We start from the raw sequence: 23,052 nt of genomic DNA, 5'->3' as shown, positions 1-23,052 counted from the left end.
TGAGAAGGACCTGAGCTCACTGATTTCACAGCCAAAATTCCTGCCATACTGGAGAGGAGGACCCTCAGGATGGAGCGCTGCTAAGCAAGTACTTGAGGCAGCTGCCTGTAGCCCCTGCACTCCCAAACACATCATGCAGCAAACTGCTACCCCGGAAAGAACAATCTCATTTAAAACTGAGAAATAACGAGAAAGGAAAGAACAATCCCATTTAAAACTGAGAAATAACGAGAAAGGAACCGTCACTGAATGATGCAACTAATGTGCAAGATAAAAGAAAGAAAGGGCAGTTACAAATGACAGCCAGTTAAAGAAACACAGCAGAGAAATCATGCTGCAAAGAATCTGAAATTTATGAACCAACATTTCTCTATGAGATTAAAAAGAAAGGCATAACCTCTTTGAAATAAGAGCTCAAAGAGGAAACAGTAAGACAACGAGGGGAAATGAAGAGAGCGAGCAAAGTTCAGGGAAGAAATAGAAAAGAAGAATTAGGCTACGATAGAAATGGATACCACATTAAGAACAATAAAAGAAACAGAGACATTGATGAAAACTCAGTTCAGTCTATGAAGGACAGGCAGGGTTCAGGAGATCACAGGGATTGGTTCAAGGATGAGCAGACACCTTGTCCATGTTTTCTGCAGACTTTCTGGAAAGAAGCCTAGGAGAGCTATCAGAAGAGACATTCTTCTCTGGTGAACATGGTGCAACCATCCTGCTACTACAAAGGAGGTCAGCCAAGGACAAAGCCACATACGAAGAAAATCACAGAGAAGTTAGGCCAGAACCTGAAAACACCAGGATCCTTTGAATCAAACTGCACCTGGAGCCCACCCTACCTTCACACTGTCCCGCTATGTGAGTTAATAAATTCCTTTTGTCTTTAAACTCATTTTGATTGAGTTTTCCATTATCTACATCGTAAGCTTCTTCATATGAGATTTTTAATACTAGTAAAATAGAAAAAGGAGAGTTTTTCATATTTTTAAAATAACATACCACAAAGACAAAAGAGGAACAGCTGAAAAGTTATTCAAAACAATAAGAGAATATAGCAAAATGACTTGTTGTAAAATTAATTTATCAAAATCCAATATAAAATTAACCTTCTATGTGTGGTAGACACAATCTGGTGGCTCATTCAAAATACACTTCCAACTCCCTTCCCTTCCCTATTATCTCCACTGGAGGGACTGAGAAAACTAAACACATACTCTGTATACCAGAGTTTCTTATAGCCAGGAGTAGCAATGTAACACAGACCTGTCCAGTGAGACATAAACAGAAGTCTGCTTTGGGCTTCTGGGAAAGCTCTTGTTTTAAAAAAAAAAAAAAAAAAAATTCAGATATGGGTCATGACACCATTTTTTTCTCCCTTTCCTGACTTACTGTCTTAATGCAAATGTGATGCCTAGAGATAAGGCAGCCATTTTGTGACCCTGAGTGAAAAACATGAGAAGGCTACAAAAGAAACTTAACAGTGGTTACTTCAGAAAAACTAGGAACTTGAGATAGGAGGGATTTTCTTCACTGCCTGATTCTCTTTACTTTTTTTTAAACATCTTTATCAGAGTATAATTGCTTTACAGTGTTGTGTTAGTTTCTGCTGTATAACAAAGTGAATCAGCTACATGCATATGTAGATCCCCATATCCCCTTCCTCTTGAGCCTCCCTCCCACCCTCCTTATCCCACCCCTCTAGGTGGTCGCAAAGCACTGAGCTGATCTCCCTGTGCTGTGCAGCTGCTTCCCACTAGCTATCTGTTTTACATTTGGTAGTGTATATATGTCCATGCCACTCTCTCACTTCATCCCAGCTTACCCTTCCCCCTCCCCGTGTCCTCAAGTCCATTCTCTACATCTGTGTCTTTATTCCTGTCCTGCCCCTAGGTTCATCAGAACCTTTTTTTTTAGATTCCATATATATGTGTTAGCATACAGCATTTGTTTTTCTCTTTCCTGAATCTCTTCTTAAAAGCACATTTTATAACAAAAACTGGTAAATAAAGTTTTTTGTTTTTTTTTTAAAGAAATACAGAATGAAAGGTTATTAGGGGTCACTCAGAGTACTTAGGAGCTTTTAAAGAGGGGACAAGTAAAGGTTGGGTAAGCAAGAGAGCAGAAGAAAAGGTGTTCAGCCCATCAAAATGACACGAGTCATGAGTTTACTGAAGCAAAGGCTTTGGGGGAGAGGAAAGTAATAGAAAATAGAACTGAAACGATAAAGTCAGCCAGAGGTTGAGGACCAGCAATAAATCAGAGAGAAATCAAATTCAACTTTGTACAGTAACGCACAGCAGTGAAGAGTCCCACGGGTTCGTTTTGAGGAAAGGGAGGGAGTAATACGGTAAAAACAATGTTTAAAGATCAGTCCAGGGTACAAAATAAGTTGGGAGAGAAAGAAGCAAAAGAAAAATGAAGTGGAAATCACAACCAATTCATTCAACTCAATTCTCAGGTTTCAAAATTATTTTCTGATGGGTGGTGCTGTATTCCCGTCTTACTGGTTGTTTGGCCTGAGACGTCCAGCACTGGAGTCTGCAAGCAGTTGGATAGAGCTGGGTCTCGGTGCTGAGATGAGGACCTCCGGGAGGCCTCACTCCGATTGATATTCCCTGGGGTCTGAGGTTCTCTGTTAGTCCAGCGGTTTGGACTCGGAGCTCCCACCACGGGACCTCAGGCCTGACCTCCGGCCTGGGAACCAAGATCCCACAAGTTTCGCGGTGCGGTTTAAAAAAAAAGGGGAGGGGGGAAAGAAAGAAAAAATGGAGCAGTACAATAACAAAGAATAAAAAACAAAATAAAATTAGAAAGATAAAAAATATATAAGGAAAAATAAAACTGTAATTAAAACAACCAGTCGCTGGGGGTTCCTCCCGTCCCCTTAGGCATACACGGTCCCCCGCCGGTGCCGGGTAGGTGCCCTAGTTGCGAGGGGATGCGAATTCCGCGTGCTCCTAGTACCCCCATCTTGACTCCGCCCGTTCCATTTATGAGTCCTTTAGTGAGAAGCTGCAATCTTTAAAGCATTAAATGTGCTCCTTCTCTGACTGAGACCTTCCTATGGCTTCCTACTGTGTTTAGAATAAAAACCCAAACTTCTTCCAAGGTCTCCATGGTCTCTTCTAATCCGGCCCCTGCCCTCCTCTCTAGCTGTATTCTCCCACCTCTCTCCTCAGGTTTCCAAATTAAATTAGCAGAACTTGATAAAAGGAATTCCGTTGTTGCCTATGATAAAGAATCTGGACAGCTGTATTATTACACACTATTGCTTTACATATTATTTCTGAGACCAGCAAAATGATGGATTTAATGTCTCAATGCTGAACTGTAATGTAAGAGAATACATTTGCCATTTCTTTTTCCATTTCATTTTAGGTATAAATTCCATCCAAACAGCTTCAAAAAGAATAGTAGTTGGACACAGACCATCCCCTAGAAGGAAGGCAGCCCGAGTCCAATTCACCACTTTTGCACAGTGAAATAGTAAACAGTGCACAATGAGGAGTCTGCAGACCTGGCTTCTAGTCTCAAGTCTGTGGTCCTAGGCAGTCACCTCCTCTTTCCGAAGCTCAGCACTCTCATCGACTAAATAAAGGAACTGGACCAAAAGTGTCCTTTTTAAGCCTACAGCTCTGTGTCTACTTTAACCTTGGAGCTGGCATCAATGGCAGCTAAGAGAGTCTGGGACCAGAGCTGGAGACCTGGAAGTAACTGAGACTCTCTGGTAACAGGTCACCCATGACACCGAGCACATAGCAATCTAATCATGCTGTTGCAAACTTCCTGAATAGTTCAAAAGTCCTACACTTAGGAACCTGTACTACCCAACTTCATATCTGCCTTGGTGGGGGCGGGGGCGGGGGGAATCCTTAATAATCCTTAAATCCTTAATCCTAGAGTAACTATAAAATACATTATATACTATATATATACATATATATATAACTTTTGAAACATTGTATAATTAGCAACTTAATATACAAAGAGTAAAAATTCACCCAGAATACCATCATCTTAATGCATAAATGGTTTCCAGTTTTCACCCTAGTCGGTTCCCTTCTATTTCTTTGCACAATAAGAAAATGTGGTACATACCTGCAAATGCAATACTATTCAGCCTTTTAAAAGCAGGAAATCCTGCCATATGCGACACCACGGCTGAACCTGGAGGACATTATGCTCAGTGAATTCAGCCAGTCAGAGGACAAAAATTGCACGATTCCACTTAGACGAGGACTCTAAGACAGGCAAATTGATAGAAACCCAGAGTAGAATGGTGGTTGCCAGGGGCCGGGGGAGATCAGAAGTTGCTGTCTGAAGGTATAAAGTCTGAGCTACCCAAAGTGAGCAAGTTCTACAGATGTGCTGTTCAACACTGTACCTAGAGTTAATAGTACTATAGTGTGCATTGAAAAATCTATTAAGAGAGTAGATTTCATGTTAATTGTTCTTTCCAAAATTTAAAAGCACCAATAATACCTACTGAGGAATATTATTCACTATATTTTTTGTTTCTATACACAGTGCTGTGATGAATCACCTAGTAAATACGTTTTTATGCCTTTAGGTGAATATACATTTGAATAAATTACAGAAATTATCTTTATATATTCAGCCTTTCAGTCAGCACTATCTTTACATAATCAACTTAGAAATTAACTGTGAATTTTCATTGTTACTTAAATTAATGCAATGATAGAATTCTTACACTGAGATATTCTCTTATGTAAATCTACATCGTCAGGTACCTTAATAAAGGTATCAAAATTTTTTTTAAAAAAGAAATTTTTGGATTGGAAAAGAAAGTTTATAGCACTAGGACACAACCCAGGCTCAAGTAAGTAACTGTGTCATTGAGAAAGCAGCTGCAGAGCCATCAGAAGTTTCAATAGAAAAGCATTTAAAATTTTTTAACTAAATGACAGGAAATAGACTTTTTTTTTTTTTTTGGCGGTACGCGGGCCTCTCACTGCTGTGGCCTCTCCAGGTGCGGAACACAGGCTCCGGACGCACAGGCTCAGCGGCCATGGCTCACGGGTCCAGCCGCTCCGCGGCATGTGGGATCTTCCCAGACCGGGGCACGAACCCGTGTCCCCTGCATCGGCAGGCGGACTCTCAACCACTGTGCCACCAGGGAAGCCCAGGAAATAGACTTTTATGACTAAGCATTTGGTTTGGGCATTTCACTAGCCAACGTACAAAATCCTAACATTTCAGGATTAGAAGGAACCTATGGGCTGTCTAAATCTCACCTCCTCACCAGAGTACAAGAAGTCATTGTACAAAAGGCATATGTGAACTATTATGGCTTCATCATTCTTTTTCTTTTGATATTACTATGTCTTGCCTTATATCTTCTCTGAAGATATCAAATAAAATCCTTTTGATTAAAAATTTATACAGAACACTTGGCTAGCCATTTTATCTTGTTTTACAGAAAAGGATAGCAGTATTTACAAGTCAGCTATCTTGAGGACACTAAGGGTAAGCCAGGCTGAAGTGAAGATGGTTTACTGATTTATACTTATTTGATATCTGTCATCACAAAATTGAGACTGCCTGACTTGAACAAAGCAACCTTACGAGATTCTACTTTAAATATGATGGGCTACTTATTTGTTTGTCTAGGGAGATTATATTTCTCTTTATATGTTTAGAATTTGAATTTCCCCATCAACATGTAACATTAAGTGTGCTATTGCTTTTCTGATCTGATTAAAATCAGCTCGGTTGTTTGAATTAAAAAAAAAAAAATCACTGTACAGAAGACCTGTGGATGGTGGTCCCTTCTCAGCTCTAGCTCTGGGCTCACTCTCTCACCTGGGAGCCTGTTATTTCATTGCTGGACCACTCTTCATGTTAGACAGTTCTTATTTTCGGGGAACTAAAATCAACTCCTAGAGTTTCTGCCCACAGATCCTAGTGGGGTCCACTGGAGCAATACCGATAAGCCTCATCCTTCATCTAAAATGAGGGTACTTGTCATTCAGCAGCTGGCTCTTCTCTCAATTCTGGAGAAGAAAAAGGATTTCACAGCCTTAACCCTACATCATTCCATTTAATTTCCTTCTTCATGCGAGTTTAGATTGTTACTGACATTCTTTTAAAAACAGTGCACAACTGAACACACTATTTCAGAAGAGGACGGGCCGGGCTGGTAGAATGGGGTTATTGCTTCCTGGGATCTGACACTTCTTCACTAGTGATTCTTTACTTTTTTTATCACATCCCCTTAATTCTCTCCTTTAGACTCCTTTGTCCCTTGCTCCCAGGAGCAACTGAAATAAACCAAAACAAAGCAAAATCAAAACCAACAAAAAACCCACATAGCATTGATACCATTTACTAGGTAAGTTTTTAAAGTGTGTTTGAGAAAAATGAGAACTGGTAGGACCTGTCTGAACAGAGAAGTCATATGCATCAGAATCCAGAGAGTAAGTTACCTCATAACTGAAATTCTGTTTGCTTGTGGAATTTTGCCAAGGAAATTATGGTGTAATGTTTAGAAACAGATTCCTTAAAAATTAGTGTTATCTCATCAAGATAAACATTTTCACTTCTTGTCAACTTAAATTACCTAAACATCTCAACTCAGTAACACAGACATACACAGACTTACCTATACTGTGTAGTTTTAATGTAAGAAGAAATTTCAGTAAACTCCTAATTATTTGAAGTTTGGGAGAAACAAGAGTATTAAGTAAATGCTCTGGCTAACTGAAAGTTACCAAGTATAAATAATTAATTTTCGATTACTTGTAAGACAATCACAGAACAAATACTTTAATAAACACTCATAACTATACAAGATAACTCGGCCTCCCTTTGACGTACTGGAACGCTTGAAGCAGGTCATCACTGGGAAGATCAATTACCTTAGCCCAGGGCTGCATATAAAGCAGGTAATGGGCTTAAGCCAACACATACTAATAACTGGTAACCATCTCTCCCAATTTTCTACGACAATTCCAACTTCATGTATTTTTTCCCAATATTCGCAATTCTTTTAAAGTACAGCTTAATATAACTAGGTTTCTCTATCTTACTGTTAATACTTAGGCAACATCTTCACAAATCAGAGAAAAAAAGTGTGTGACCACAGGTCTTAGTATTTTATTTAAAGAAAAACGATTATACCTATCAGATATCTAGCGAACTGCCATTTAAAAAACGCATATAAAAGAAACACAGCAATGTCTGTAACACAGAAGTATTCATAATAGCACTGTTATAACTTTCAAAAAACCGAAAATGACCTGAATTTATAAACTAATGAATTTACATCTATATAATGTAGTCATTTAAAATGATAATGTAGATCTATATTTAGTGATATGGAAAAATGTTCACAATAATTCTAAGTGAAAAAAGCAGGCAGTATCTATGGTGTAACTCCATTTTTGTTTATATACGTATGATTCCATTTTTGTTTCATGACCAGTGTATATAATTGTATATCTAGCTAACAACAGATAAATATTACTACATTAGATATTATTCTATTTTTGCGATATTTTATACACTTGTATGGGAAAATGTTTGAAGCCTGCACACCGAAACTAATAACAAGTTATCTTGTGAGCAGGAGGGAGGACTTCAGGTGGTTTCTGTGATTGTTTTTTATACATCTTCTAATTTTCAATGAATGTGCAAGAAGCAAATGACAATAAACTTGTAATCATATTTTTAAATCCCTAATATCGGTTTCTTTTCTGTCATTTGTCTCTTACCTAGAAGATACAGAAGTGTATTGTATTAAAATCTCTGAAGACATACATGTACACACACACACACACACACACACACACACACACACACACAGTGTCATTGGTAAAAACTCCTGCAGGGGTTTCTGATATGCCCAGAGGTGAAACGCTTCCCACATAAAAGAGACACTGGTCTAGACTTAGGAGATAGAGACAGGCTTGTCAAGGGTTATGACAGGAACAATTTCCTCAAAAAGAACACAGTTCTCACCAGAAATAAGTGGAAGAGAATAAACATTAATCCTTGAGATTTTTCCAAAGTGTGCTTCTTCTATGTTCAATCTATACAGCCGCAGATCCCCGCAATCCATTCAATTCTCGCTCAGAAAACAAAACTGACCCCAAACAACAAATAGTCACGGCCCCAATTAGCCAAAGTATGTTCCCATTCTGTTATCCTCAAGCCGGGCAGCCTCTTCCTGCATTTCTTTCAGGATGCAGGCCCTCTGTAGTGACTATTGGAGGTTTTCTTGAATGTCTCCCCTTACCTTTGTTAATACATATGGTTAATTCCAAAATAAAGTTCCAAACACTGCTTACCAAAATGAAAGAGATTTGAATGTCCTCATTTACTCTAAAATTCCACCATATTCAAATCCCAACATGCCTTCATGCGCCTATAACTTTGCCAAAGCCAATTTACAGCACGCTGCCAGCCTGCAGCCTGGAGGATGAGTAACTTCTATGCGGGCAGGAAGCGCTGGCTGAGCAGCTGCAGAGGAGGGAGGAACTGAGGATCCTGTCCCAGGAAAGCAGCCCCGTCCTGCCCATGCACATCCCGCCCATCCAACCCACCCACGCACCAGCAGTGAGGGGAGAAAGAGACAGCATTCCTGCAGTCCGCACGTGTCACTGATTGCCTACCTTGGGCCAGGCACTGTCCCAGGCACTGGAGATTCTACAGTGAACAAAGCAAGACGGAAATCCCTGCTCTCACTATTGACAACAGCCAGGACACGGAAGCACCTCAAATGCCTATCAACAGATGACTGGCTTAAGATGTGGTACATATATACAATGGAATATTAGCCACCAAAAAGAATGAAATGATGTCATTTGCAGCAACGTGGATGTACCTGGAGAATATTATGCTTAGTGAAATAAGTCAGACAGAGAAAGACAAACGCCATATGATATCACTTACATGTGAAATCTAAAAAATAATACAAATGAATCTATATTCAAAACAGAAACAGACTCACAGACATAGAAAACAAACTTATGGTTACCTAAGGGAACAGGAAGGGATGGAGGAACAAATTAGGAGTATGGGATTAACAGATACAAACCATTATACACAATACAGATAAGCAACAAGGATTTACTGTATAGCACAGGGAGCTATACCCAATGTCTTGTATTAACCTACAATGGAATATAACCTGCAAAAACAAACCAAAACAAAATGAATCACTACGCTATACACCTGAAACTAACGCAATATTGTAAATCAACTACACTTCAATGAAAATAATAATTAAAAAAATAAAATATGAAGGACATTCCTCAAACTGTTAAAAAAAATCCCTGTTCTCATGGATCATACATTGTAACGAAGTGAGAGAGAAACAAGATAAATAAAGCATAAAAGTGCAGTGCAGTCCAGTCACAGATTATGGCCGGGGGGAGGCAGGAGACAAGAAAGGCTGTTCTGAGAAGGTGCATCTGACTGAAGGAAGGGAGGACGCAGTCTGAGGGACCAGCAAGTACAAAGGCCCTGAGGCAGGAGAGGGGGCAAGCTTTCCAGGAACCGTAAGGAGGTCAGCTTAGCTTAGAGGTTATATAAGAACATCAGCTCTTACCTCTGCATGAGATGGAAAGCCACTGGAAGGTTTTTGAACAGAGGAGTGACATAATCAGATTTACATTTTTAGTCTACGGCCATATCACCCTGAACAAGTCCAATGTCCTCTGATTTACATTATTTTTTTTTTTTTTTTTTTTTTGTGGTACGCGGGCCTCTCACTGCTGTGGCCTCTCCCGTTGCGGAACACAGGCTCCAGACGCGCAGGCTCAGCGGCCATGGCTCATGGGCCCAGCCGCTCCGCGGCATGTGGGATCTTCCCGGACCAGGGCAAGAACCTGTGTCCCCTGCATCGGCAGGCGGACTCTCAACCACTGCGCCACCAGGGAAGCCCTGATTTACATTTTTAAAGGATCACTATTCTAGTTAAGAATAGGCTGAAAGGGAAAAAGGTTAGAAGTAGTGACAGCAGCTGGGAAGCTTCTGCAATAACCCAAGCAAGAAATGAGTGTCTCTCAGGACTTCCCTGGTGGTCCAGTGGCTAAGACTCGGCGCTCCAAGGCAGGGGGCCTGGGTTCAATCCCTGGTCAGGGACCTAGATCCCACATGCTGCAACTAAGAGTTCTCATGCCACAATGAAGATCCCTTGTGCCACAACTAAGACCCAGTGCAGCCAAATAAATTAATTAATTAAAAAAAAAAAAAAGAAATGAGTGTTTCTCAAATAACTAAAAACAGAACTACCATATGACCCAGCAATTCCACTCCTGGGTATTTATCAGGAAAAAAAATAAAAACTAATTCAAAAAGATACATATACTCCAATGTTCATAGCAGCATTATTTACAAATGCCAGAATATGGAAGCAACCTAAGTATCCATCAATAGACAAATAGATGAAGAAGCTGTGAGATACACACACACACACACACACACACACACACACACACAGAGAGAGAGAGGAATACTACTCGGCCATGAAAAAGAATGAAATGTTGCCATTTGCAACAGTGTGGATGGACCTGGAGGGTATAATGCTAAGTGAAATAAGCCAGAAAGAGAAAGACAAATACTGTATAATATCACTTATATGTGTAATCTAAAAAAATACAACTATCTAGTGAATATAACCAAAAAGAAGCAGACTCACAGATGTAGAGAATAAACTAGTGGTTACCAGTGGGAAGGGGGAGGGGTGAAATAGGGGGAGGGGAATAAGAGGTACAAACAATTAGTTATAAAATATGCTATAAGGATATACTGTACAACACAGGGAATACAGGCAATGTTTATAATAACTACAAATGGACTATAGCCTTTAAAAAGTGTGAATCACTATACTGTACACCTGTAACTTACATAATGTTGTACATCGACTCTAGCTCATTTTAAAAAAAAAAAGATCTCGGCTTCCCTGGTGGCACAGTGGTTGGGAGTCCGCCTGCCGATGCAGGGGACACGGGTTCGTGCCCCGGTCTGGGAAGATCCCACATGCTGCGGAGCAGCTGGGCCCGTGAGCCATGGCCGCTGAGCCTGCGCGTCCGGAGCCTGTGCTCCGCAACAGGAGAGGCCACAACAGTGAGAGGCCCGCGTCCCGCAAAACAAAAACAAAAACAAAAAGATCTGAGTGTCTGTGGACTAGGCTGGCAGCAACAGTGGCAGTGGGATGAGGTCAGATTTGGAATTTATTAGCGGGCAGGTCCAACAGAATTTGCTGGCAAACAGTTTGTGAGAGAAACAGAGTCAAGAGTGACTCTAAGCTTTTTGGCCTCCATGTAAGATTTTCAAAAACATATATTTGGGCATGACTACCACTCACACTCAAAACAGGTTTGGAATCCAGAGTCAAGGAGACCTCTCAGCTATAAAAGGTCACCAACAGGGAACTATAAACCTACAGTTTCTATGGCTCCACAACACCAAACCCACAAAAGAAATCCACTGCAATACTAGTCACTTACAAAATGTTAAGCTACTATACTTCTACTTATCCCCACTCTACTGTTTGTAGAGATTTATGAGAAATTCATTTATTCTCATAAATCACTAACAACATATTCTTTAATTCTCACTGTCCTCTTAACCTCTCTGTGCAGTAAAGACTGCCAACCGCCTGCTTGATGAAACTCCCCTCGCAGCCTCTGCGATGCTCTCCTGTGGTACCCGTGCCTTCCCAAGTCCTTCCCTCATCCCACTTCCTCACTTGACACACCCGAAGCTGATCTCTTCCAAAGATCTATCCTCGTCTGTTTCTTCCTGTCTCCACAGTCTTTCACTCAGCAGTTGTAATCACTTCGCGCAACAACCCCTTCAAAGGGGAGGGCACACAAATTGTACATCTCTAGCCTGACTCTCTTTGGGCCACAGTTTCCTACTTCACACTGCATCCTTGACACGTCTTAGTACCCTGCAGCCTCTCATATTCACAAAGTCCTAAACTGAGCGTCTAATCTTCACTTTTCTCTTTGGCTAAAGCCAGGGGAGTGAGATTCTGAGTGACAGGCACCACATCTTGGGCTTCATTCAATGACTAACAAGGAGCAAAATGAGATCAGTGAGTCTCCTGATAATCGTTCCTTCTCTTTCCTCTGAATTTACATAACATGTTATCTGTCTTCTCTTTATGGTTCATGTTCCTTTTGACCTGACATAAAAGTAAAAAGTGACAGATCTATTTATATATCTATATAACGTGTACACACACACACACACACACAGTTTTTCATTAATCCGATTGCTTTATATTCCCTGCTACGCTATACCATCATTCAGGATCTACTGATTCACTTCTGTAACTTCTGTCTAGTACCGGTATAGAGACTTTGCACATAGAAGGGCCACAAATACTTAATTCGCTGTATCGCAAACGAATGTATAGAAGACAATGGAAAGTGACCGAACATCAAAGCCAACGCAAAATCTTCCTTAACGTCACTTCCTTTAAAACTCTCTAAATACCGTTATCACTTTGGTTGTGTTTTCCTCATTCTGCAATTTGCAAAGGTTCCTTACAACCAGGGAACCTTCCTGACACATTTCGTGAGAGCCTCAACTTCCTCTCTTTAAGCCACAGGAAACAATCCATTTCTTCCACGTATAGACAGACAGACAAACAAACCAAACTCGAGAGCAGTATTTTGAAGGCAGACAGAATTTTAAACATCAAAACAGCTGCACTCTCCTCTTCTAAATCCCAAAGACAGTCTTAGAGGAACCACTATTTCTAAATGTATCGTGCTCACTATGGCTCCTGGAAACTTCCTTACTGAAACGATCCCATCCGTTCTCCCCCTGCTACTAAAAGCGAGGCTACCAGCACGATCGGCACCGCCTGGCAACTTGTCAGAAATGCAAATTAATGGGCACTCCCCAGACCCGCTGCACCAGAACCGCTCTTCAGGTAAACACTGGAGAAGGACAATTCTACCCCATCTATCCCGCTAGTGGAGTTACATTTTGAAACCACACTTCAACGTGTCATATGCCTCATAAAAAACCTTCAATGGCCACAGGATAAAGTCCAGACACCTCAGCAAAAAGTGAAGTATCTTCATAATTTAATTGCAACAATCTTCCCATTAAATCAATAGACACATGTTGACGTGCTGCTACACACCAGGCACGTTGGCAGGTAGCAAAGATGCAACCGAGGTCCCTGCTCCTACACAGCTTACCTTCCAGTGGGGGTAACTGCTCTCAGGACTCAATTCCCATCAACCCCATCACCTGTGTGTTCTAGTCAGACGACCTTACCCAGCCTTCTCCAAACACACCCATGCATTGTATCGACTTCATGCCAGGTTCACGCAGTTTCCTCTACCTAGAATTTCTTCCCCACTTGGTCGCTTCCACCGACCCCACACCCTGTCCTTGACTCAATACCAATCAGGCTGAAACAATCCCTCCTTTCTCTGGGCTTCCAACTATCCTCCAACACAGCAAGGGCATCATCCCTAAATTGTGATTTGTATTTAAACATCTCTTTCTCCTTCACGGGGCAGTGTGCACCTCAAGGGCAGGACCAAATATGATCCATGTTTGTAGCCATGGCACCTATAACATGGCTTGGAATAAATAGGCATTTAATTAAATGTTTTCTAAAAAGCAAATCAGAGACAGAATGTTCTTTGTTCAAAATGCTTTGGAAATCCTTACTATGACTTTCCTTTTGAATGGCATTCATTTAACTGATGGAAAATGTCCTTTGAAGGCACAATTCGAATTTTAAGACACACCTAATCATTTAAATATAAGTGGTGTAAAAATTTCTTTAATCAAATATAACTATACATATATATAAGTGGTGTGAGTGAAAGGGGTGGCTAAGACAGGTAATACAATTGCAGTTACAAAACAGAGCTCACATATGAATAAAATCGATTATTTTGGTGCATTTTATAAACTCTTTCCCAAGGCAACTCAAAAATGTCTTAAACAGTGACAGTATCACTGTAATATTTTTTTATTCTAGAGTAATGTTTAGAATAACATTCTTTTGAATATATCAATTCTGGCATGCATCTTTAAACCCAAATAGGAAAACAGGATCCCTTTTCCAGCAGGTAAGTCTGTTAAGACGAGTTTTCAGGAAAGAACTATGTGCAAAAGCGAGAGCCTGTTTCTAAAACAGATCAAGTAAAAGTGTTCAGATTAGAGAAAGGCTACCTGACACCTCTCCTATCGCCCTTCCTCCTTCTGTCCACAACTTGGCATCTGAGGCACCGGCACGTAACCCCTAGGTTCCCTGTGAGACACTCAGGAGCCAAAGGAACAATGGAAAGAAAACTGAAGTATAGGCTGGAAAACTTCTGTCCTACTCCCCAGTATTATAACCTTAGGAAAGTAATTCTACTGTTTGGGTCTCAGTTTCTTTATATGAAAATAAGGAAAGCCTGGGTTCCTTCCCATTTAAAATGCTATCATTTTCAAATATCCTCAACTCCGTTAACAGAGAACATGTTAATTTACCTGAATCCCATGGTCCCTTTCAGGATGCAGACACATGGTTAGTACCTGGATTTGATTTCATCAAGTGACCCATCGTTAAAAGTGTCCAACATTCATACCCCAAATATGTATATTCATTTAAAAAGTACATATACGTAATGTCATCAATATCTATATTTCATATTAGCAAAGCTCACTTTCTTTTTTAGACAAAAATAAATATAAATAAAACTTACTGTCCCTGGAGCCCCCTGACGGACAGACCGTCATGGATATTAATGAGCCCCTGCCCTGCGCGGAGGAGAGAGAATAATCGTGGCAAGAGCCCCTGTCCTTAAGATTACAATCTGGCCTCAAGCACAAATAGTGTTTCTATGAAGTAATGAGACATTCACATGAACATATCAAAAATTTTTTTTTTAAGAAAACCATTGCAATACCATTTTGCCAGGTCAATAAGAATATGTAAAAAAAAAAAAATTTTAAGTGGTAACTAAGTGAGGTGATGGATGTATTAATTAACTTAAGTGTGGTCATCATTTCACAAAGTATACAGATATCAAATCATCACGCTGTACACTTTAAATATATACATTTTAGCCAATTATACCTCATGCTGGGAAAAAAAATACCGTTAAGTCTCCTCTCCTGCTCCCCCCAAAAAGAAAATGTGTAAGTGAAGAGAACATTTTACCCTGGTGTAAAGCTGTGCTTCTCAAATTTGAGCACGCACTGGACTCACTCAGGGAAGTGGTCACGATGCAGTCTCTCCATCAGTAGCCCTGCTATGAAGGCCGTGATGCTGCATTTCTAATAAGCTCCCAGGTGACACCATGGACCACGCTGGAGGTGCAAAGAGATAGAGAATATATTCTACACAGTAACAAGCTTCCCAAACAGATGCATTCTGAAAATATATAATCTAAAAATTCACTTTTTTTTTTTTTTTTAAACTTCAACTGGGAAAATTCTATGCAGCCAGACCCTGGCTCAGAGCCCAGCATCCCAGCCACACTCCTTTTAAAAATAGGTTTTCAAAATGCCTAGCATTTTTTTAAAAAAGAATAGGATATTTGCCTAATATTCTGGCAAAGTTCTTGATACTCACCAATCCAACTACTTTTAAAATTTTTTTTTAACATATTTATTTATTTATTTGGCTACGATGGGTCTGAGTTGCAGCATGCATGTGTGATCTAGTTCCCTGACCAGGGATTGAACCTGGGCCCCCTGCATTGGGAACGTGGAGTCTTAACCACTGGACCACCTGGGAAGTCCCTATTATTTTTTTTATTAACTTCATCCTTCTTTCAATTTCCACTTCCTGCTCTACCATGGCATTAAACTGTGTCGCAAAATTGCCAAATCCCTGTTCTTGTTTGCCACGTATATGAAACGCCTTTTGCCATTTGCATATCTCCTGCAAAGCAGAGAAAGATTTCTTTCCTGGCAAGTTTTCTAAATGCTTTCATTTATTTATTTCTATTTCAACTTTACTGAGGTATAAGTGACATATAAAATTGTAAGATATTTAAAGTGTACACAGTGGTGATTTGATATACATGTACATGGTGAAAGGATCCCCCATGCAGCTAATTAACACATCCATCACCTCACATATCTTTTTTTCTTAATGAGGACATTTAAGTTCTACTCTCTTAGCAAATTTCAATTATACAATACAGGGTTAGCAACTACAGTCACCACGCTTCACATCAGATGTTCAGACCTTATTCATCTTATAGCTGAAAGCTGGAACCTTTTTACCAACCTCTCCCGATTACTCTAAATTCTTTAAGATTCCCAGTGGCACACAGTACCATGCAGCAGAGTTACGGAATCAGGAAACCAACAAGAACTTTTGTACTTTCTCAAAGTTTGTAATTGCTTCAAATTGTCATCCCATGGAAAGGTCCTCTTTGCTGAGCAAAAATGCTACAAAACTAGAATTCAAGTTAGAAGGTCAACTTCAAAGGAATTTATGATGCAAAGATCTTTCAGGCATCCAGGCAGTAACTTGATTTTCTAAGACTGTATTCTCAGCATTAAAATAGCTCAGGAAGGGACTTCCCTGGTGGCACAGTGGTTAAGAATCCACCTGCCAATGCTGGGGACACGGGTTCAAGCCCTGGTCCGGGAAGATCCCACATGCCGCGGAGCAACTAAGCCCGTGCACCACAACTACTGAGCCTGCGCTCTAGAGCCCTTGAGTCACAACTACTGAGCCCTCAGGCCACAACTACTGAAGCCCACGCACCTAGAGCCCAGGCTCCGCAGCAGAGAAGCCCGTGCACCACAACGAAGAGTAGCCCCCACTCGCCACAAATAGAGAAAGCCCATATGCAACAGTAAAGACACAGCACAGCCAAAAAAAAAAAAAGAGAGAGAATGGGATTTCAAAAAAAAATAAAATAGCTCAAGAAGAAAACATATGCTTCTACTTAGTGTTTTTTTCTTCTTGTTGTAAATTTTACTGTCCTGTTATTTTCTTATTTTAAAAAACATCTTCATTCTCATTCAATATCCTGGCAAATTTTTCATATTTCCCCATGAATTTTCCAGCACAGCTGTGGATTTCCAAGTCAAAGTTTGTACAAACATCACCTGTCAAACTTTCGCAAGGAAGTGTCATCTGCATCCTGACCTCTATCATCGCTCCCTTGCTGAGGCTGTGCTAAACTTCTTGGCAGAGCAAGACCCTTGCAAACAGCCTCCTGCAGCCCCTTCCTTTTACGGGTGAGACCACAGAGAAGCAAACAGGTTCAAAGCCACACTGCTATGGAAACCAAGTCCCCTAGCATCTTCATTTGTGCACTTTCTAATAATCCACAGACCTGCACAGACAGCCAATTATGAGAAATAAAAGCTATTTATAAACATTTACTGAAAAAGTTACCGATAAAAAATTCTATAAAAGGAATAAAAAGAGAATGCAGAGCGCTTTATCTTAATGGAAAAAGAAAGGGCAGGGGCTTCCCTGGTGGCACAGTGGTTGAGAGTCCGCCTGCCGATGCAGGGGACACGGGTTCGTGCCCCGGTCCGGGAGGATCCCACGTGCCGTGGAGCGGCTGGGCCCGTGAGCCATGGCCGCTGAGCCTGCACGTCCGGAGCCTGTGCTCCGCAACGGGAGAGGCCACAACAGTGAGAGGCCCATGTACCGCAAAAAAAAAAAAAAAAAAAAGAAAGGGTAAATATCACAGTGAATTCTCAGGCCACTACGCCTAGAACTGAATTTATAACAGCAAGTACTCTCTCATCTATTCTACCAGGCCAGGTTTCACAGCAAATCTCCACTGTTCAGTAGAGAGAGGAAATCCTTTCTTTCTTTCTTTTCTTTCTTTTCTCTTTCTTTTTCTTTCTTTCTTTCTTTCTTTCTCTCTCTCTTTCCTTCCTTCCTTTTCTTTCTTCCTTTCTTTCTTTCTTTAACATGAAAACTGTTTTATGATTCCTGAATGATTTCGAAAAAGTAACAGTTTCTTATTCATTTTGTGTGGCAAACATAGTATCAATTCCAAATGCTGAAAAAAAGCTAACTGAACGACAGCAAACAATGACAAATTGTAGACCAATCTTACTTATGCCAACAATCTTGAAGAGTCTTAATAAAATAATAGTATTGATAAATGCAAATAAATAATGCACAGAAAGAACAGTGCAGGCATGCCTTGAAGATAATGCAGGTTTGGTTACAGACCGCCACAATAAAGGGAATGTTGCGATAAAGTGAGTCACACAGTATTTTTGATGTCCCAGTGCACATAAAAGTTATATTTATACTATATTGCAGTGTACTAAGTGTGCAATAGCATTATGCCTAAAAAATAAGTGTACATACCTCAATTAAAAATACTTCATTGCTAAAATTACTGAGCATCATCAGAGCATTCAGCAAATCATAATTTTTTCTTTTTTTTTTTTTTTTTTTTTTTTGCAGTACGCGGGCCTCTCACTGCTGTGGCCTCTCCCGTTGCGGAGCACAGGCTCCAGACGTGCAGGCTCAGCGGCCATGGCTCACGGGCCCAGCCGCTCCGCGGCATGTGGGATCCTCCCGGACCGGGGCACGAACCCGTGTCCCCCGCATCGGCAGGTGGACTCTCAACCACTGCGCCACCAGGGAAGCCCCATAATTTTTTTTGGCTGGTGGAGGCTCTTGCCTCAAAGTTGATTCTGCTGACTGATCAGGGTGGAGGTTTTGACAATGCTGTTTGATAGCATTTTACCAGAGTAGAGAAATCCTTCTTTATTGAGTACCATTGACCCAAGCAGGAAAAAAATTAATAAATAAAAGTCAACACAGGATCATTATAAGTCAAAGAATTAAAGCTTAATTTTTCAGAAAAATTTATCACATGCAATTAACTTTTTAAAATATGAACAAAGACCAATAAACTTTAGCCAGGATATTCATGGATTGTTTCATTACATACTTTTACTTTATACTGGAGGTAATTAAAAGAGGCATCCCAGATGGAAGACAGTCCATGTAACTCCATGAGGACAAGGTTTGGGGGTGTTTGCTGCTGTGTCCCAGTACCCGAAAGAGTGCCAAGCCCAGGACGGATGCTCAACACATATTTGTTGAATTAATGACTCAGAAGAGAAAAGGGAAAGAAGAGAAGAAAGTTGCAGCACATGGACACACGCTGAGCAAACTACGATGGCTGTTGACGGGGAATGGATGGAGAATGAGGATTAAGTGTGATAAACAGATTGACCAGAGCTGAGCTCTGTGTGGATCAATGACAGATAATAAGCCATGAGTTGAGGTGCAGCCAAGGCAAAGAGAAAAGCCCTGGGCGGGGACAGGCCTGAGAAAACCAAGCTGAGCACCAACACCTGCCTTCAGGCTCCCGGTTCCTGCTTACTGACCAATACGAATTAGTAAGTGTCACTCGACAGGGAGTTCAATTCCAAATAATAATTATTAGTTTGGAAAGAAGGAATCTTGGAATCCCATTCACCTATATCCCACTTAAAAAAAAAAAAAAGTACACATTTTCAAGTTCACGTGAATTAACCTCAGGTGGAAAACAAACAACACTGCAGCCGGCTCCCAGGAGCAACGCCGCACTGCCTCCTGAGCCAGCTGTCACTAAGTTAACGACACAAATTGGGCCACTGAAGAGGTAAACATCATATTCTCTACCCATACTGTATTATCACCTTCCTAATATCGTATTATCACAATATTCCCTCCATCGCCTGTCCTAATCCCCAAAGAGACAACGGCTGTTATGCATGAACTCAGCTTGTACATGTTCTTATTGCCTTCAAGGCTATTCTATTACCATGAACAATGGTAATAGACAGTGGTAACAATGGCCAACTTTCCAAAGTTAAGGGCTTGAAAATTGTCAACAAATTTGTTCCTAATTTTTAAATGCCCTGAGTTAGAACAGTACTGTATACTTTTTTAAAGCACTTTCACAAGATCAACTCATGGGAAGCAGGCAGAGCAGGTATTAGTCCCACTAAGAAAAAGGGAATACAAAAAAGATTAAATAAATAACGCAGTTATTGCCAGAGCAAGAAGTGAAACAGGCCTCTGAAACATATTTAGTCCAAAACTCCATCATTAGTTCAACGTTTTTCTACTTCAACAAGCAGCCTCGCAATCACTGACAAAAGCTGAGAGTCCAGAGGGGTTTGGAAAGGGAAGGAAGCCCATACAAGCCTTCCAAGCAGAACTCCACGTGATAACATACACTGGTGAGAGCCTCCACAGACCAGGTGCTGTTCTACATGCCGGGGCTTGGCAGTGAACAAAGTCCCAGCCCTTGAGGAGCTAGCATTCCTGTGAGGGACAGAGACAGTGCACAAGTACATAAGATAATATCAGGAAGAAATAAGTCCTCTAAAAAGAAATGCAGGATTCGCTTACTTGCGGAATCTAAAAACGGCAAACTCATAAAAACAGAAAGGAAAATAGTGGTTACCAGGGATTGGGATGGGGGGATAGGAGAGATGGTGTTTCGGGATGCAAACTTGCAACGAGTAGACAGTAAGTCCTAGAGATCTAATGTACAGTATGGTGAATACAGACAATACTGTATCATAATACAGTATTGCTAAGAGTCTAGATCTTAATTATTCCCATCACGAAAAAAGAAATGGTATTTATGTGATGTGATAGAGGTGCCGTCACTACAATGGCCATCATATCACAATATATAAATGTATCAAACGTGTTGTATACTTTAAATTTACACAATGTTATATGTCAAATATGTTTCCATTTAAAAAAAGAAAAAAGTATATTTACACAAAGCTACAAATATACTACCCCTGGGAACATTCTAACACCATCGAACTGTACACTTTAAATTGGTCGATTGTGTGGTACATCAATCTAAGTATCTCAATAAAGCTGTCTTTAAAAATGCAGAGTAGGGCTTCCCTGGTGGCACAGTGGTTGAGAGTCCGAGGGGACACGGGTTCGTGCCCCGGTCCAGGAAGATCCCACATGCCGCGGAGTGGCTGGGCCCGTGAGCCATGGCCGCTGGGCCTGCGTGTCCGGAGCCTGTGCTCCGCAACGGGAGAGGCCACAACAGTTAGAGGAAAAAAAAAAAAAAATGCAGAGTAAAGGAATAGCGAACAAGGGGTCGGGTATAAAACGACACAGTTTCGTGCTAGCTGAGCACCTAGCCAAGTTCACTTGGCAGGCTGATTACACGTCCCCCTCTTGGCTTCCAGAATGCCAGCAGCCAGACTTCTAAACTCTGGGAAGCTCTGAGACATGACCAGCCCAAGATGAAAGACCCACTATATTGAGACTGCAGGTTCTCCTAACAGACAGGTGGCCCCCAGAGGTCCCTCTACAGTGGGGCTCAGAGTACAAGCCGCCACCCCCCACCTTTTATTCAACTCTGTGATTTCTTCTCTGACCTTAACCATGAGTAGACATGCAGATATTTCTTTTAGGAAAGCCACTAACATGGAAGATAGAGGCCAAACCAAACCCCAAAAGCGTCCCAAGGACACAAAGACTATGCAAGAAGAAGGAAAATTTTTAAAAATACTCTATCAATTGCCCGAGAGATATAGCAGCCCTGAAAGAGGGTGTGATTTTTCAAAAGAGCTCTAGCAACTAAAAACATGATAGCAGAAGTTTTAAAAATAATAGAAGAATTGGAAAATAAAGTTGAGAAACGTCTTCCAGAAAGTAAAATAAAAAGTTAAGAAGGAAAAAAGGGAGAACGGGGTGGAAAAATGAGAAGACCAGTCCAGGAAGCCCAACATCTGAAAAATAAAACTGCCAGAAGGAGAAAAGAAGAAAAACAAAAACAGAGATAAGAAGAATTACCAATGAAATTTCCCCAGGAATGAGTTTCCAGATACAAGGGGCTTACTGCGTCTCCAATATTATGGATCAAAAGATAACTACAGCTAAAATTGACACGAGTTTTTACCTATGTGAGACACATTTCTGGCAGAATTAGTGTCATACCGCATGTACAGTTTTACTGTTAAATATTTAGGTTGTTTTCTATATCATGTGATACCACCATAAGCATCACTGTGTAAGCCTCGGATTATTTTCTTAGGATAAATTCCTAAAAGCAGAACTACTGAATTAATAAGTATGAACAGTCTGCTAATCTGTACTCCCATCAGTGACTATGCATATGATTTGTTAGAATCCAAAAAAAAAGGTAGACTGCAAATTTTTTTAGTGCTATAATGAGTAGAGTATATGTGAATACACAGGCAGTCATTTTTTAAAATTTCGCTTAATGTTGAAGCCATATTGTTGACAATTTAAATCAACAATTCTATGGGCTTGCTTCAATGAAAGCCACTATTCTCAGATGGTAGTTCTCAAGAACAGAGGCTCCTTAAAGATTCACATCAAATAAATGGCTCAGACCCATAGCTAAATCCTTAATATTATGGCATTTTTCACTCCAAAGATACATAGTATTAATTCTCATCTAAGCACTAATTATCTTTCAGCAGGAATTCTGTTCCCGCTGGCACCTCTCCTTTCCTTTTAAACCGGCTTTTGCTTAGCTTTGATCCTCAGCATCTCATCCTGATCTGGTTGAAGGGAATAAGAGAGTCCATTATGATGTTCTCCCTACTTGTTTATGTTGGAAATTTTTCATGACAGAAAATTTTAAGTGTATTCATTAAAAAAACAAAAATCACAGCAAAGGGATGTTCCTAAGAAATGCCATCTTATTTTTAAGTATTCCCTACTATGACAACCATGTGCTGTTTCCTACAGCAGTATGATAATCAAATATCCCAAAACACTACCAAATTTACACCTACTAAGAAAAATAATATTCAACTTAAAATTAAAATTTTATTTTGCTTAAAGTACGACACAAAAGATCAAGACGCCTGGGGGAGACGGCAGACTGACATGGTGTCAAGCCTGATGCAGGGCAGACTAGACCAAAGCGTGGTTCCGGTAACATTCTAAGACTAATCCCAGAAGGGCCGCGGGGGATAGCGGGAAGATGCCACAGACTTGGTGGATACCGTTTAGCCAATTTTATTTTCTCATCCGCAGCACTTGTACAAGCTCCTTAACAAAATTCTAAATAAAACTGGCACGGTGAACTCCAAATAGTCAATTTAATC

At 40.6% G+C, this 23,052-nt stretch overlaps 1 protein-coding gene across 6 annotated transcripts in view; it reads right to left on the bottom strand.

Annotated features, from left to right (window-relative positions):
- VGLL4 (vestigial like family member 4) overlaps positions 1 to 23,052 on the bottom strand; it is a 161,916-nt gene that overhangs the window by 97,173 nt on the left and 41,691 nt on the right. Inside the window, exon 1 of one of the 6 annotated variants that reach the window (XM_060307175.2) lies at positions 15,158 to 15,306. The exons of the other annotated variants lie outside the window; for them this stretch is intronic. The gene's annotated coding sequence lies outside the window, so the exon portion shown is untranslated. Of the gene's footprint in view, positions 1 to 15,157; positions 15,307 to 23,052 lie in introns of those variants that run through there. 6 annotated transcript variants of the gene reach the window in all.

The sequence above is a fragment of the Globicephala melas genome, chromosome 11, assembly GCF_963455315.2.
Source record: "Globicephala melas chromosome 11, mGloMel1.2, whole genome shotgun sequence".
In the NCBI taxonomy this organism is placed as follows: domain Eukaryota; kingdom Metazoa; phylum Chordata; class Mammalia; order Artiodactyla; family Delphinidae; genus Globicephala; species Globicephala melas.
The sequence above is the reverse complement of the archived record's forward strand: the minus strand, read 5'-3'. Positions and strand labels throughout refer to the sequence as shown.